We start from the raw sequence: 16,929 nt of genomic DNA on the forward strand, positions 1-16,929 counted from the left end.
ATCAAGAAAGTAAAAAGCTTGTATCATGAGCTCGGATGGTAGAATCCTTTTCACAGCTGGAAGCAAAATATTCTTTGAGGAGGAATTTGAAGGATGTTGAACGCATTCCTAATTGAGAGGCCTCATCCAACTTCTTGAGAACACCTTCAGGTTACCCTCGGGTATGATCTGTGAAGCAGGCATGCAACTTGGAATTTAGAAAAAATGAGCAAACTACAAACCACACAAGACTTTGCACAGTATTTTTCAATTTGTAATGACATTCATGAGAAGTAAAAACGAGGAAATCAGCGGATACGAGGAAAAGTTGCATACCTGGTGAAGGCCCCTTTGCTCTACCAATTGATTTTGGCTAACAAGGACAGACAGAAAGGCCTCAAAGACTTCTATTGGGAACCGGAAGCATTTAAAGCCCCGTTTATAACCTCTCCTGCACCAATTACTTAGGCTGCCGATTGCATAACATTCTATTCAAATTAATGATTTCAAGACACAACAGGGTTTGGCTCCTCACTACCTGACAGATTTACTCTATTTTTATCAATCAGGTAGGGTGGGACTAAGATCTTCAACAGATATTTCCTGTTTACATGTGTGACCGGGGAAAACAGGATCTTCAAGTTTGAGATGGAGAAAATACTGTCTTATTCCTCAGTGGCCACATGGCAGCTGAGCGCAGCCAGCGCTGTGAAAACTTTCTTCAATACAAACTTTACAACATGAGTGCTCTTGTCGGTGGCTAACACAAAGCTGCATTGTGTTAGCCACCGACAAGAGCACTCATGTTGTAAAGTCTCTATTGAAGAAAGTTTTCATAGCACTGGCTGCACTCAGCTGCCATGCAGACACTGAGGAATAAAACAGTATTTTTCTCAAACTTGAAGATCCTGTTCTCCCTGGTCACAAGCGTTGTAGACAGGATAGGATGGAGAAGTCTCTGGATGGGTGTTACACCAGGGTGCTGCGCATGGCCCTGAACATCCTGTGGCGGGATCACATGAGGAATGTAGACATCTACGTTGGCTTGCCGAAGGTGACGAAAAAGATCCGGGAATGCCGTCTCAAGCTTGCAGGGCATTGAGTCCGTCACCTGGAGCTGGCCGCTAGCCCAATCATTCTCTGGGAGCCCACATGGGGCACTGCCTCACTTGGGAGACAAAATCTCTCCTTCGTAGACATGCTGAAACGGGACACCGGCTTGACCACCGCTGAGAAGCTGCGCATGCTGGACCGGGACATCTGGACCGAGATCATTGGGAGGGCTCGAGCTGCCAAAGGGCCTCGACTTGATTGATTGAAGCTAAACCACAGGATGTTGGCCAGTGCCTCACATTCCTGGGCAAACCACACAGGGATCATGAATAAACATAGGGGTGATAGAAACAAAGTAACTAGTATAGAAGAACCTAATGAACAGTAATGAGGTACAAGTAGTGCAAGTGGTCATTACAGCAGAGGATTGGAATGTGGTTAATCTCTGAGTGGCGAAAGAGATTTTCCCACAGTGGTATATGAATAAAACTTAAACTGCATAAAATGTACATAAAACATACTGAACATTGGGGAATGGAAAAGTTGATACACAATTTTTTGCCGGTTGAGGACTGTGTTTACCGTGACCGTTTATTCCACAACAATATTTTAATACACATTGATTGATTGAACTGGTTAGAGCGAACTGAGACAAATAGAACTGGGTAAATTGACAGGATGAGCGGAAATAGACTAGAATTGAATTGGAAATGGAACAGAATTGGAACAGAGTGAGGAATTGCTCCGCAGGGCAGTACTTATATATGGTGGAAACAGGAAGTCTTGGGAATAAGAAATACTTCAGAATGAGAAAACTTAGTCATATCTTGGTTTCCTAGATTCTCAGAAAGATGACTATATGAATAAGTAATAGTCCTTAAAACAATGATCAAGTAACTTGGTTGTGCTAAGAAACTGACCAGTGACTAAAACTGTAAAAGGATGCCAAAAACATGTTCAAAATATTTCACCGGTTACAGATGTTGTAGCTATTTACACAAACAAGTGATCCACGGCCCGCATATGTCGCCCTTTTAAGTTTTGTATTCTTAACAAAGTCAAAATGTGCCCAATTTTAAACAACCTAAGTGACCACTAGATGACCTTTGACCTCCAATTTTGGAAGCCATGTGAAGCACCCTCACCCAGTGATGTAGTGCCTTGATGCTGGGCCTTGGCCTTAAGGCTGCCTTAAGGCTGGATTTTAGGGCCTTGGCCTTGGCCTCGAGGCTTGAGGGCAAAAGCCTTGGCCTTGAGGGTTCAGGGCCTTGCAATTTTGAGTCAAGGCTCTTCAAGGCACATAGATTTTTGCATTTTCCAGATAAATTTGTTCTAAATTTTGCTGTTACCATTTTAATCGTATTATCATGGAGGAGGGAAGCACCCTATAGATTTGTGTGTTGGGCACACTTCCACTTTTGTAGCATCACATTTTGTTACCATTGTAGTAGATTTGCTGCAAAAATATTCCGTACACTTGTGGGGCTAATGAGATGATCACTTTAATTGCATATAACTATGGAATAGATCTGATTGGTTGTATATGTCTCCCTGATAAGTGCTAAAGATTTGCATGTATCTGTTTTAGATAATGCTGATATTTCTGACCATGTTGGGCCAGCAAATAAAAATTTCCCAAATCAGTTTCTTGAATCCCCCTTTTGTTACACTTGGGAGAATTGTGTGTCAATATAGAAGTAAATCATTATTTTGTTTAGTTAAACCGTATTGAAGACCTGAACTTATACTTTAATAGATACAATGCAGTCATAAAACGGTGTAGGCCTATGCGAGCATGTTGATTGCAAGTAAAGAAATGTTGTTCTTCGTAACGAGCAATTCGTGATGATAAGGGCGGATCCAGGGGGCCAAAAGGGGCCATGCCCCCCCCCCCCAAAAAAACTTTTTTTTATGTGACGTCGTAATAAAGGCAGGCAATGAGTACACCACCATCTTTTCCTCAAAAAACATCGGTTAAAATGGTCAGAAATTGCCTCAAATCGCACCACAGAGCATCTCGAATCCAAAAATTTGTCGGTGCCCTTAAGCGGGCCCCGAAGCCCAAGCCGTAATTTTTTGACCCACTTTTTTGGGGGACCAACATTTCTTTGCCCCCCCCCCCCCCCCCCGCAAATTGTGTTCTGGATCCGCCCTTGCGTGATGATGTGTCACTCATGTGACTATAATTAGATCTATATTAGTGGTCATTTCATAAAACAGGGCCTTGGCCTTGGCCTTGGCCTTGAGGGTTAAGCCTTGGCCTTGGCCTCGAGGCTTGAGGGTCAAAGCCTTGGCCTTGGCCTTGGCCTTGAGGGTCAAAGCCTTGGCCTTGGCCTTGGCCTTGAGGGTCAAAGCCTTTGCTCCAACACTGCGCCTCACCCAAGGATCACTCCATCCAAGTTACGTTAAAATCCATCAAATTTTGTAGAAAAAAAATACATTTTAAGCATATATGAACTATGACCGCTAATGACCCCTAAATGACCTTTGACCTCAGTCATCAGATGAAGAATTGTGTCTTTCCACCCAAGGGTTGACGAAAGGGTCCATGAAAGCATATACATGCATTTTAAAAAAGGCAACCTAAACTTCTGTGAATTGCATCATAATTGACCTCACTGACCTTTGACCTATGACATTTGATTTGAAATATTGCACATTATCTTTGGTACTCAATGACCCTTGAGTCCACGTTTCATGGAATTCAGGCATATACTGTGGCAATGAGAGTAAGAAATTTTATCACATAAGCAACAAAATACATTACACTCGACGCAAATACCCATTTTAGTGCCGTGTGTAAATTCCTGCGACGCAGCCACTGAACTGCTGACGTGGAAGAAACCATTGCCCCCTTTTATTTGCAGCGGCGAGATTCTGGGCAGCTAATCAGCGCTGGTTACCAGCAATTGCTTAGCCAATCAGCATGAGGAGATGTGAGTCTGAGGGTCGTTCAGTTTTTTTTTCAACTCTGTTATAATCCTGTACACGTTATTTCCAAAGAATCCACAAGACAACCGCCGTGAAATATCTTGACCACTCTCTACTACCACCAGCTTTGCTGAACACTGAACAACCCTCAGACTCACATCTCAAAATTCAAGCTCCCGTTCATCTCCAAGATGGCGGAAGGCCAACTAAACGAGCTCGACATGGCCCACATGAACAAGGCAGACTAGGATATACCGTGAATCAAAGCCAGCCGACACAGCCAGTCCTTCAAGCACCGCCGGTGATTGGGATACCATAAGCGTTGGCCACATCCGCCCAGCCGGCTCCCACAGTTCAGCCAGGAACATCCAGTCATCTGTTGTTCACAATCCCACCAGGCACCGTTCAACCGGCAACAGTGCAGTCAGCATCCGCCCTGCAGTGGAGACCAGGAGTCCCAGCGGCAACTAACCAGACGGTGACCACAGGGCAGCCAACAAAGACAGTCCAGCCCATCCCCAGGTTGGGTGAGTTGTTCAACGAACTGTACATAATTCCTGCAATTCCTGGGGGAAAAATATCCCTTCCGGAATAACATCACAGGGCACAGGTCATACGATTACAGATAGTAGCAATAGTCAAGGTGCATCTTTTTTTACACCTGTCCAACGTGCGAGCACAGTTACTGGGATTTCAGGTGGGAATTTGCCGGTCTCTTTTACAAGCTCATTTCCCTGCATAGATACGAGAGGTGCATTTAATACATCCACAGGGATTAATATGGACTGTTCGGCGGGAAGGGTTGGTTTGAACGGCCCTGGGGTCTACATATTTGGGGGGAGAGGGCGCGCTTTTGTCTATGCATACACAACCTGGGATTGTAGTTGACGGGTTTTCTAGTAATCCTACCGTCATTCCGCACATCGATTTGGCGTCACTGCTAGGCGGACATATCCCTAAGTCAGAGAAACCAAAGATACGGAAAAGCGAGTAGACATGTCTCTTCTTTTACCTGACAGTGCAGCAGCAGTAATCTCTCACACCGTCCGCTCTGCCTCATTTCATATCCGCAACATTGGCAAATTTAGGAAATACCTTACGCGCAACTCTACTGAACAAATTATTCACTCTTTTGTCACATCTCGGATGGACATGGGAAATTCACTTTTGTACGGCCTCCCTCAAGAGCAGCTAAATCGACTCCAACACATTCAAAATACAGCTGCTCGTCTCGTTACATTGACAAAAAAGTCTGCTCACATTACACCTGTGCTCCAAAATCGTCTACAAAGCTCTCAATGGCAAAGCCCCCTCTTACATCACTGAACTCCTCTCACAATACAATCCACCACGCACGCTCTGAACAAGTAATAAATGTTTACTCCAAGAACCTGTATCAATCACACCGCTCATGGGGGATAAATCCTTTTCAGCAGCAGCACCTCGACTGTGGAACCAGCTACCACTACACATTAGGACATCTGATTCCATTCTCTCCTTCAAAGCATCCCTCAAAACACATCTGATGACTCTGGCTTTTGCTTAATGAATCTGGCTTTAAAAATTTCTTTCCGTTTATTGTTTCTGAGCCAGGTGCATTCTGATCACGTGAGCGGCGTGGGTGTCGGTGTGCATTCGCCACATCTTTATGTTTACATCTGAATTGGAGATGCCTGACGATGTAGGCCGACGTTCATGTTGTTCACGTGGGAAGAATGCACCAAGACACCAACAGAGTGTATATGTTGTTTCTTATTTTAAAATTTGTAATTTGTTTTCTCTCTCTATTGGTATTATGTTTATTTTCTGAGTAAATTAGATTTATTGTGTTTATTGGGCCTTGAGCGCCTTAATAGGTGGATATGTGCGCTTTATAAATCTTCATTATTATTATTATTATTATTAATTGCAAAGGCTAACAGAGCTTCTGAGGTTGGCTCGTTGTAGAGAATAATAAGATGTTTTTGCGGCCTAACACATCACCATCGGCCCGTCCGAACAAACTAGACACATGGGACAAGTGGGTTTCCGCATTCCATGCTTTCATGGCCATCCATCTCATTAAGTTTCCTTATCAGGCCATCGAACTGCAGTAAATGCACGGCTGCTGTTAAATGATCTGGTTATGGGTGGAGTTTATACGATGAACAGTTCCGCCTCCGGCAGGAAGCCCAACCCAATCGGTCTTGGGCGGAGTTGGAAGCAGAGTTGTCGCTAACCATGGCGACATCTGCAGTTGGTTCAGCCAGCAACACACAGCCCAATGCCATGCTGTGCACGAGCAATCGGGTATGCTTTGCATTCAATGGCCCTGGTGGCTGTAGATATCAACACCAGTGTGCAAAATGCTCCAGGGCGGGTTAACGGCGCGCATGTCTGCAAAAGGGGTTTAAGAAAAGGGGTACGTACTCATAGACTGCGCCAGTAAATCCCATGATGAGGCTAGACAACTCCTTCCCAAACATAAAGAAGAATGCTCAACCGGCCGCAGCCAGTAAAGTAAATTTTCATGCTCCCAACGCCAATTAATCTGCATCATAATGGTAACAATTTTAAGAGAGGGTTTTTCGAAGGGATTCTCTTTAGGTTACAATGGCCCGCGGGTTTGCAGGGATTGAGATTGTCTCCATTCCGCATCATCACAGCCGATAGTGTTAAACAAAAATCGCTAGAGAAATTTAGGCGGGCTGCATAGCCAGGCCCTTTATGGCCTGCCCCTTTGATAACTTACATTATTCTGCAATTGGATTAGTACCCAAGAAAGATCCAGGTGAGTTTCGATTATTTCACCAACTATCATTTCCATATGGCAGTTCCATTAATGATTTTATTGACAGTGCGCAATGTAGAGTAAAATACACATCGTTTGATGTCGCAGTTCAACAGTAGTGCAATCAGGAAAAGGCGCATATATTGCAAAATCTGACATTAATCAGCGTTCCGCCTGTTCCGGTTTTAACCAGGGATTATGGGCAAATAGGCTTTAAGTTTTTGAACCAGTTTTACTTTGATAAATGCCTTCCAATGGGGTGTGCAATTTCTTGCATGCTTTTTGAAAAGTTTAGCACTTTCCTGGAATTCAGAGTGCAGCAAATGGCACAAGAGGGCTATATTACGCATTATCTAGACAAGAATGCTTGAGTAACTTTTGGACTGCCTGCAATGAGCTGGGGGTTCCTATTGCAAGGGGGAAAAAATGAAGGTCCAAGGCAGGTACTGACTTTATTGGGACTAGAAATAGACAAGGTTCAATGACAGGTTAGAGTTCAAATGGACAAAGTTACAACAATCACTAACCAGATTTGTACTATGCTTGGGAAGCCTAAGTCCACTCTAGTTAAGATTCAATCGCTTAGCGGTTCACTCAACTTTGTTTGTATAAGGCACTTGTATCTCCATGACAAAGGGTACTAGGCTCCCACATCATAGGGTTCACATAACACAGGGGGGAAAACTCAACTTGCTGATGTGGCTTACCTTCTTGTGACAATAAAATGGCGTTACCCCAATTTGAAACAAATAAGACTGGGAATACTCTGATGTAATGAGTTTTTACAGATGCCACCGGTTCACTTGGGTTTGGGGCATATTTTAAGGGGATAGATTTAAGTAGGTTAGCTGGACCATTTGACAGGCCTCCATTTCCTCAACTGCAATGTTTATCTATAGGGCTGGTGCCCAAACATGAACCTGGTACTTAACGTATGATACATCACCTTCATTTCCAGCTGGGTGGGTCTATTAATGACTCTATTGATAAGGGTTTATGTGTCTTTCATTATGCTTCTTTTGATAAAGCAGTTGAAAAAGTTCATGCAAATGGTAATGGGGCATGGTTGGCTAAGTCCGATATTTAATTTGCATTTCGGCTGCTTCCAGTAGCCCCGGCAGACTGTGAGTTACTGGGTCTTACATATCAAGATAAATTTTACTTTGACAAATGTTTACCGATGGGTTGTTCAGTATCTTGTGCACTATTTGAGAAATTTAGCACATTTTTGGAGTTTTGCATCTGTGAAATTTAAAGGTCGTCATCAATCACTCACTACCTGGATAATTTTTTCTTTGTTGACAAGTCATGGGCTGGATGCAAACACCTGCTGGACGAGTTTTCAGCAATGTGTTCACAACTGGGGATTCATCTTGCATTTGAGAAGACTGATGGCCCACAGCAAACTATAACTTATTTGGGTTCAGAAACTGTCTCCGAGCACATGCAGGTGCGTGTGCCAGTAGACAAAGTTGTAGCACTTAAAGAAGAAATACAAAAAGTGCTGCTCAAGTGTGTGTAGGGTGGTGGCGCTGGGGAGAACACTGACACAGGGTTTAACTAAACCTTACCACAGAGTACGGCTTTCCATTGGGGTCAAACAGGATTTTGCAATGTGGTTGGAATTCTTACCCCATTTTAATATTTTCCTGCTGTTTGATTCCTAAAAAATAACCTGAAAGGTCTATTTATTTAATGCTGGTTCTGATGTCTGGTTTTGATTACCAAATCGGATTGAATTCCAAGTGGTAGATTTTTCCCACGCATAGTTGTACTTCACATCTTTGTTGTGATGTTCCTGTTCTCGCACGCAAAGGAACGGTGGATTTACGTAACAATACCCATTCAGTGAAGCATATATCCGAGCATGGCATGAGAGCGTGTGCAAAATGACGGGGGGGGGGGGGGGGGGAGGTGTCATTCAGAACTGGAAGGAACCTATGCGCAGGCATGCAAATGGTCAAAGGGGAGGGGGAAGGGGAGGGGAAGCAAAATCAACACATACAGACTGAATGGAACAATTATTAAATCCAATACCTTTCTCAACTGCTTCGGAAATACTGTGTTCTGTCTTCTGTGAGTACATTTGCTGAAGGAATTCTGCATCTACCTTCCTGGTAAGGTCTCTTGCATTTTGCCAGATAGATGTTTTAATCTGTAATAAAAACATTGAACAAACAGGTTTTATTAAAATCTCCTTTGCAATTTTGAATTCACGCACTCTTACTTTGGCTCTATAAGTGCCCAACTGTGTGCAACAAAGTGCCCTTTGTGCATGCCTGCAGTACCGATGCACCCTCTTTCACGCGGCACACTAAAATAGCCCAATGCACTAACAGTGTTTCCCCTTGTGCCATGAGTCCAAACGCCAGCACTTACATGCTATGTATGCATGCAGCTAAAGAGACCAATTTCCGGTTTTTCTACTGCCCAAGTGGCAAACAAGAGAGATTCACTGCACGACAAGTAATTGTTTACTGATTGATCCAGAAGGATAATGCCAATGATGTGTGTCATTACTTTACACAACTGTTTAATATTGGGGCTCCACTCTCGAGAATTGAATCAGTCTTCAACTGCCTTAAATGGTGTCATGATTGTTTTGTGGATTGGAAAGAAAATCCCTGTGACAGTAGATTTTTACATAATGACTTACACGGATTAAAAGAAGGTTAGCTAAACCTGTTGAGCAGAAAGAGCCCATTATACCAGAAATCTTTAAGGCTGTCATAGACAGGTACTCAGTTTTGAACAATCTTTTAGATATTAGATTATGTACCATGCTCCTCATTTTATATGCAAGTTTCTTGCATCACAGTAAACATATCCCGATTAAAAGATGTGATCTCCATACAGTTACATTCGTCATATATTTTTATAGTTAAATAAAAGTTTTCAGACAAGAAGGCCTTGGTGAAAATTTCAGCAACAAATACATCCATGTGTCCAGTCAGAATGTTAAAAAGATATCTTATCCTTGTAGATCTAATAAATGAAAATTCAGATGAAAGTTTCATTTTTAGACTAGCTAATTATATCGAACAGAGATTCAAGGCCCATCAATTTTGACATTTTCTGGATCATTTTTACATTAAAATTGTTTGTAGGAATCAAATTTGTTTGCAAACATACAACTCCGAGTCAACTCTCCACAAAGTTTGTTGTCTGCACATTCCCTGGATTTGTGTGTTGGCACACTTTCAGTTTCACGGCATGATCCCATTTTAGGAGTGTATTGGGAAGGGGCATTATCATTCATGCCTACATAATATCAGAGCCATATGGGATAGAGTACAGGGGTCTGCAACAATGGGTCTTTTTAATCAGACTTGTGCTTTTTGAGAGAAGCGTTTTTTAAAATGCAGAAATAGCAAAGAAAACCGGTTCGTGAAGGCCTGATTCAAGGATAATCAATTGATGTTAATTTGTTGTAAAATTCTGAGAATATTGCTGCCGTGAATCAGGTTTCTTTCAAGGAAAAATAGGACTTGTTACTGGCATCAGACTTATTTAAGGAAAATGTAACTTTTTAATGACTTCAGCGGGGCCATGCCTCATCCCCCCCCCCCAATTTTTGTGTTTGAGAACAAAAGGCTCTGATAGCTGATGTGCATAACATAGAGACTGAAATGTAGAGAATAGTTCTGTTTGTTTATGGTGTTGACTGGTAAATATACCAGAGGTGGGCATGTTCAGTTTATCCCACAGGCACTCGCACAACGAATCATCGACAATGCCCATGAGGGACACCAAGGCATGACAAAGACTAAACAGTTACTTCGCGAGAAAGTATGGTTTCCCAGCATGGACACCCTCGTCAATACAGCTGACAATGCCTGGAAACCAGGACTCCGCTTAACATGTCTTCACTCCCAGACGGCCCATGGCTGGAAGTCAGCATCGACTTTTGTGATCTCCCAACAGGAGAACATCTTCTAGTAGTCATCGACGACTACAGCCGCTTCCCTGAAATCGAGATCGTGTCTTCCACCTCAGCACGTTCGGTGATTCCAAAACTCAAACTCGATCATCTTTGCCACATTCGGCATACCAAAGGTAGTCCGCACTGACAACGGACCACCCTTTAACAGGACGGAGTTTTTATCCTTCGCAGCCTACCTGGGGTTCCATCATCGGAAAGTCACCCCACGTTGGCCCTGTGCCAATGGGGAGGTGGAACGCTTCGTGAAAACAGTAAAAAAGACATATCGTACTGCAATCGCTGATGGAATGCCATGGAAGCAAGGTCTGTACAAGTTCTTGCAAAACTACCGTGCAACACTGCATGCCACAACAGGAGTTGTACCTGCTACACTACTCTATGACAGGCCACTCTGCACCCGTCTCCCTGCAACTCCACGCAAGTCTCAGGCCAAAGCCGTTTGATCCCGTGACACACGCAAAAAAGCGGCAATGAAACAATAAGCAGACAACAAAGAACACGCTCGCCCCAGAGATATCAACATTGGTGATACTGTTTTTGTTCGACGCGATGGCCTAGTCGCGAAACACCGAACCCCATACCACACACATCCCTACACAGTCACCGCTAAGAAGGGATCGATGGTGACAGCTCAGCACAGCTCTCACACGGTCACACGCAACGTCTCGAGATACAAACGCATCCAAACCAGAGCACCACCCCAGCAGGACGAGTCTGACATTGACGACATGGCTACCACCACACATACGAAAACTGCTCCACGAAACCGCTGTCCACCTGTACCACTAGGTTGAGAAAATGTATACTCACATTTTGTTCTTGTATGTTGTTATCTAAAGTTAAAATGGCTGCTAAATGTGTAACCTGGTTAACATTAATTCTGAAAATAAGGACACTCGAACAGTTCAGAATTTATTTCAAAATTGTTTTATTCAATCATCATCTTTAAATTCGTCAAATTCCATTTTCAAATATACGTAACTATTTGTAACCGGGGAGAGCGAAATGAATTAGTTTAAATGTGCCACTCTCCTCACAACCGAGTGGTTCCACTAAATAATTTGGGTGGAGCAAAGTTTCTGGTTGTCTCAATATATCAAAATATTTTATTTACAGCACAATTAAATTGATGTCAAAAATATGAGACAATATATATACAAATTTATATCAGGCGTTTACAAAAGAATGATAGTATACAAGAACTTTGGTATATAAGAATGACAGTCAAAAGGGAATGGAAATGTGCTGTCCAGATCTATCCAAAGATCACTTGGGATAATCTACGTTCATGCCAGGCTGTCGATGTCAAATCAATGAAGCAGCAGCAGAAACCTATAGAAAAACGGCAATGCCGGCAATGCCGGATAAATTGCGACGCTGCTGACAGCCGGGACCCGCACCCAAAATTTGTTGTGGAGAGTGCAGTGCTCGATAGAAAATTATGGTCTGGATTCAATGAGGTGTTGGATCCAAATCCACGAAACACCCGGAATGCCAGCTAATTAAACTTAAACAAAGCGCGGTGGAATGTAAAACTCGCCTGCGCTAAACGCCCTTTGCATAGTTTAAAAAGTAGCGGGCAATATTCTTGGTGGCGCGCGCTGTGCTAAAAAAGTTTAGTTGGCCGCAAGAGGGCGCTAGGCAAATAGCTCTATGATGATCGATCGTAACGTAACGTGCGCTCATGGCTGACAAAGTGACATGCAAGTAATTTACAAAAGTTATGAAATGAATGCTGGAGTAGGGAACCTGTCGGGTAAAAGTAAGTACTGAAACTCGACCTGGTTAAATATTCAAGGTGGAAAGGGATGTAGTATTCATTCATCCAAATTTGTTACCTAAGGCACCCCATACTGATCGAGAATAAACGCCAAAGGTCACTTAGTCAGAAGTCACGACAGCCACAAAAACAGTGTGTGATTCTCTGGCTCAATATCTAAGTTTAGGCTCTCGGATCTTACAGCACCGTTTCTCCTTCACTCAGAGGAGGGAGTTGTGCAGCATTTCTGTTGTAGTAGAATGACTGGCCTGTTTCTTGGTTTTCTTGGAGGCAACATCCCGTATGATTTTTGGTTGGAGTAGTTTACTGGCTACAGAGGTGTCAGTCTTAGTGCACCGGCGAGGAATCGCTGTGCAGGTGAACTGTTGAGTCCCTCGGTTGGTGTGTTGCGCCAGTTGAGTAGGTTTAAGTAAAAGCCACCTAGGGTGTGTTGGGTCTTGTTGATCAGAAGCTTGGCAATCTTGACAGCGTTCTCGACTTTTCCATTGCTTTGCGGGTATTCAGGAGAACTGATCTTGTGGTCAAATCCCTATTGCGGGGCAAAGTTCTCAAACTGTCATGAGTTGAAGGGAGGCGTTGTCTGACTGCAGGGTGTCTAGTATGCCATGGTTGGAGAAGTGCTTTTTCTTCTTTAGTTTCTTGATGATGGTAGTGCCGTCTTTGCTGTGTCGATCAGAGTGTGTCGATCTCGAAATAGTCCGAGTAGTAATCAACTGTGCATAAGTAGTCGTGGTTTCCCAGTGTAAAAAGGTCACAGCCAGTTTTTCCCCATGGTCTTTGAGGAATTCCGTGGCTGATCAGTGGCTCTTTAGGTTGGCTGGACTGTTACATATTGCATGTTTCACACTTGGAAACATAGTCTTTCAGGTCATTGCTCATTCCAGGCCAATATACACATTCTCTGGCCCGTCTGAGAGTGCTCTGTAAGCCGGTGTGAGAAGCATGAAGATGTTGTCGTATGTCTGCTCTCAGTTTCTTGGGTACGACACAGCGATAGCCTTTGAAGACTATACTGTCCTGAGTTGAACAGTGAAGTATGCCTGTGTTTCAGGCGGGCATTTGTGCACTGTGTCTGGCCACCCTACTATGATTTGTTGTATGACCAGCTGTAGCGTTGAGTCACTTGCTGTGGCTTGTTTGATTTCAGCAAGTGGTTGCTTGGAGACTGGTAGGAAGTTTGCCATATTGATACTTTCCACGGCAATTTCAGTGGGTGATCTGTCCATTTGTGGGAGGTATGCTTGAGACAGTGTGTCAGCCAAGTACATTTCTGGCCCTGGCTTGTACTTGATTTCCACATCATACTGGTTCAAGCGGATGAGAAGACGCTGCAGCCTTTTTGGCACTGCATTGAGAGGTTTGAGTCTGATAGCAACCAGTGGTTTGTGGTCTGTCCACAGTGTAATTTTGCGACCGTAGACATAGTGGTGGTTGCGCTCCATTACAAACACAAGAGCTAGCAGCTCCTTTTCGATTTGCGAGTACGGCGTGTCTTTGCTGGGGTAAGTGCGCGGCTTGTGTATGTGATTGGCTGTTCTTTCAGTTGAAGAGCGAATCCTAAGCCCTTGCAGGATGCGTCTCCTTGACCCTCAGTAGGAAGTTTTGGGTCAAGTATCTGAGCACATGGGATTCAGATACACATCTGTCCAGTTCAAGGCAGTGTCTTTGTAAGCTTGTGTACAGGCTCACTGATGTCTGATAGGTGGGGCACGATTTTGCGAGGTATTTTGTCATGCCAAAAACGTTGTACTCCTGCCACATCTTGAGGTTTTGGGATGTCTTTTATTGCGACTTCTTTGTTTGGGTCTGCCTTGAGCCCCTCGCTAGACAGTACATGTCCCATGTACGTCACTGCTCAGCTCTTGTACTCGAGCTTGTCAAAGTTCAGTTTGATGTGTCACTCTCTGTACCGCTGTAAGAGTTGATGCAGGTTTCTATCGTGATCGCGATTGGCCTCGTCGACTGTCTCACCGCATCTAGTGATCAAGATGTCGTCTGCGATCTCGTAGCTGCCAACCTGTCACAACTGCCCCCAGAATTTAGTGCAGTGGAATTTTCGGGACTGGTTTTCCCACCCACAACTTCGTGCAAACACCAATAATAATCCTCTGACACGTTCTGTTTATTTACAAATTATTTAATATGCACAAACTGTATATTTATAGGCTACGAATAATCTTTACAAATATTATGTATACAAATCCTTACGAAAATTATTTATAGAATAAGGCGATAGTAACCCAATAAATAGTGTAGATCAATACCAGAGATGAGTATAAAACTAACCTTAGGTAAAGCAAATGGATCAATGAATTAAATGCAGAAAAGTCAAAGCTTGAAGTATAGAACTTATAATCAACCAAATCTATTTAAATTAACCAAGTTAACTCAACAGAAGTTTAACCTACGCTAAGAAGAATCTAATGAAGCAAACATGAATAAATAGTTAAATCACCTAATTAAATGAACTTTAATACTATTATATTAAACCTACTCTAAGCCGGCAATAATTATTCAATATTTAGGGCCCACCGTATAGTTTACGGCTCAAGTTGCGTTGGCATGCCATGGGTGGAGTACTCTCTGTCTCATTTGGACCGCTGGATTGACGGAGCGCAGCCACCTCGACGGAGCCTCTGTTGTAGGCAGCCGGGTGATGTGAAAACCGGGCGTCACGGTCGACCAGCTTGACGGCGGTGACGCTGGGTAGCTGCTGTCAGCCTGTCGCAGGGCCTGTCTGCCTCAAGCGACGGTCTTTTGGAATAACGGCTTCTAGCTAAGCCAGTTTGCCATCTGCAATATTTACATTTGCGGATTTAAGAAGTACATGTGTACAACCCCACGTTGCAAATAGTTATATCAAATTTTATCAAACTATTAAATGATCGCCAAATATCATTATGATAGAGCCATATTTAAAGGACTCTAATAAAAGGCAATAAACGCTCAATTTAAGCTAGATATAAAACAGAGAACTAATCTCGAAAATATAGCCTTATTCATCTTTAAGAACCATGATGTCTCTAGGGTATTTACATAAACGTATCAAGTAACGCTCCAGATATATTACTGCCATCTAAATAACACAATCAAAAGCATGTTTATTTAAAAGAAATCAAAACCTTAAACTTACGGTCTGATGGCAGATCAAAGTCCAGTATGACTCTTGGAGTTCATCGCCGGTTTCAAGACCTGGTCCAGGCGATATTGTGCAAGTTTGCAGTCAGAAAAATGCTATTTTTCTACAGATTGATCGCGATCGGCGTTTTTTCTTTTCTTTTTGCGTATCTCTTTCCTTTATAAAACGCGCGGGCTGCGGGTCACATGACAGGCAGTTTTTTTTTAAAGAACACCAAGAACGCCATAAGATACAAAGGATAAGACCATGGCAACATGAATATTTATAAGACACATGCATTATTTATTAGTTATATACTTACAGTCTACTTATGGTACAACGAATACGAACAATACACACGGACTACTGATACAAACACACATGCACAGATGTATACGTAATCTAAGTGTTCGTGTTGCTGGGACAACGCTGACACAACCAGACCCCCTAGATTGTGGTCCAGTTACTGTTGAAAGATTTCAGGGGCTGGACTGATGCCAAAAGGCATTCCTTTGTAGCGATATTGCCCCCATGGTGTCTGGAAGGTGGTTAGGTAGGAGGATTCTGAATCCAGTTCGCATTGTAGGAAACGCTCCTTACAGTCTGCTTTAATGAAGACTTTCACACTTGACATGTGTGACAAGATGTTGTCAATCACTAGCAGTGGGTAATGCCCCCGTTCTAGCATTGTTGAGAGGCTTGGGGTCGATGCAGACTCGCATCTTCCCATTTGGTTTGCTGACAGTACCAAACTTGAAACCCAGTCAGTAGGTTCAACAACCTTGGTGATGATTTGTCGCTCCTCCATGCGATCAAGCTAATTTTTCAGTTTATCTTTGAGTGCGACTGGCACCTGCCTTGGTAGCATTACAGTTGGCGTTGCCGATTTGTCAAGTTCAAGATGGACAGTTCCTGGCATGTGACCAAGTCCTTGCAACACATCCGGATAGGCGTTCTTGACGTCGTTTTTTTTAGTTCATTGAGTTTTTTTGCGATTGGAGTTTAAAGTCTGTGCGGTTCATTAACCACTGTTGTGATGCTGTACATGTATCAAGTCCAATCGTTGTGCAGTACGCGATCCAATCAGTGGTGTGCTCTGGCCCTCAATTATCACAAAGGCCACATTGTATTTGCACTTGTTTTTAGGGTTCACTAGTGTTACAGTTGAAGTGCCAACGAGAATGGTTGCTTGATTGTTATATAGTGACAGTGTCTTCTTTGATTTATCTACCTTTGTGCCTACAGGTAAGTACTTCTGAGGTTGCACATTGCATGTTGCACCACAATCAACTTGTATCATAATCCTCCGACCATTCATGTCATTCAAGTCATGACCTCAAAATCATCATCAGAAT

This window comes from Patiria miniata, unplaced genomic scaffold (genome assembly GCF_015706575.1).
Source record: "Patiria miniata isolate m_02_andy unplaced genomic scaffold, ASM1570657v1 HiC_scaffold_30, whole genome shotgun sequence".
Taxonomy (NCBI): domain Eukaryota; kingdom Metazoa; phylum Echinodermata; class Asteroidea; order Valvatida; family Asterinidae; genus Patiria; species Patiria miniata.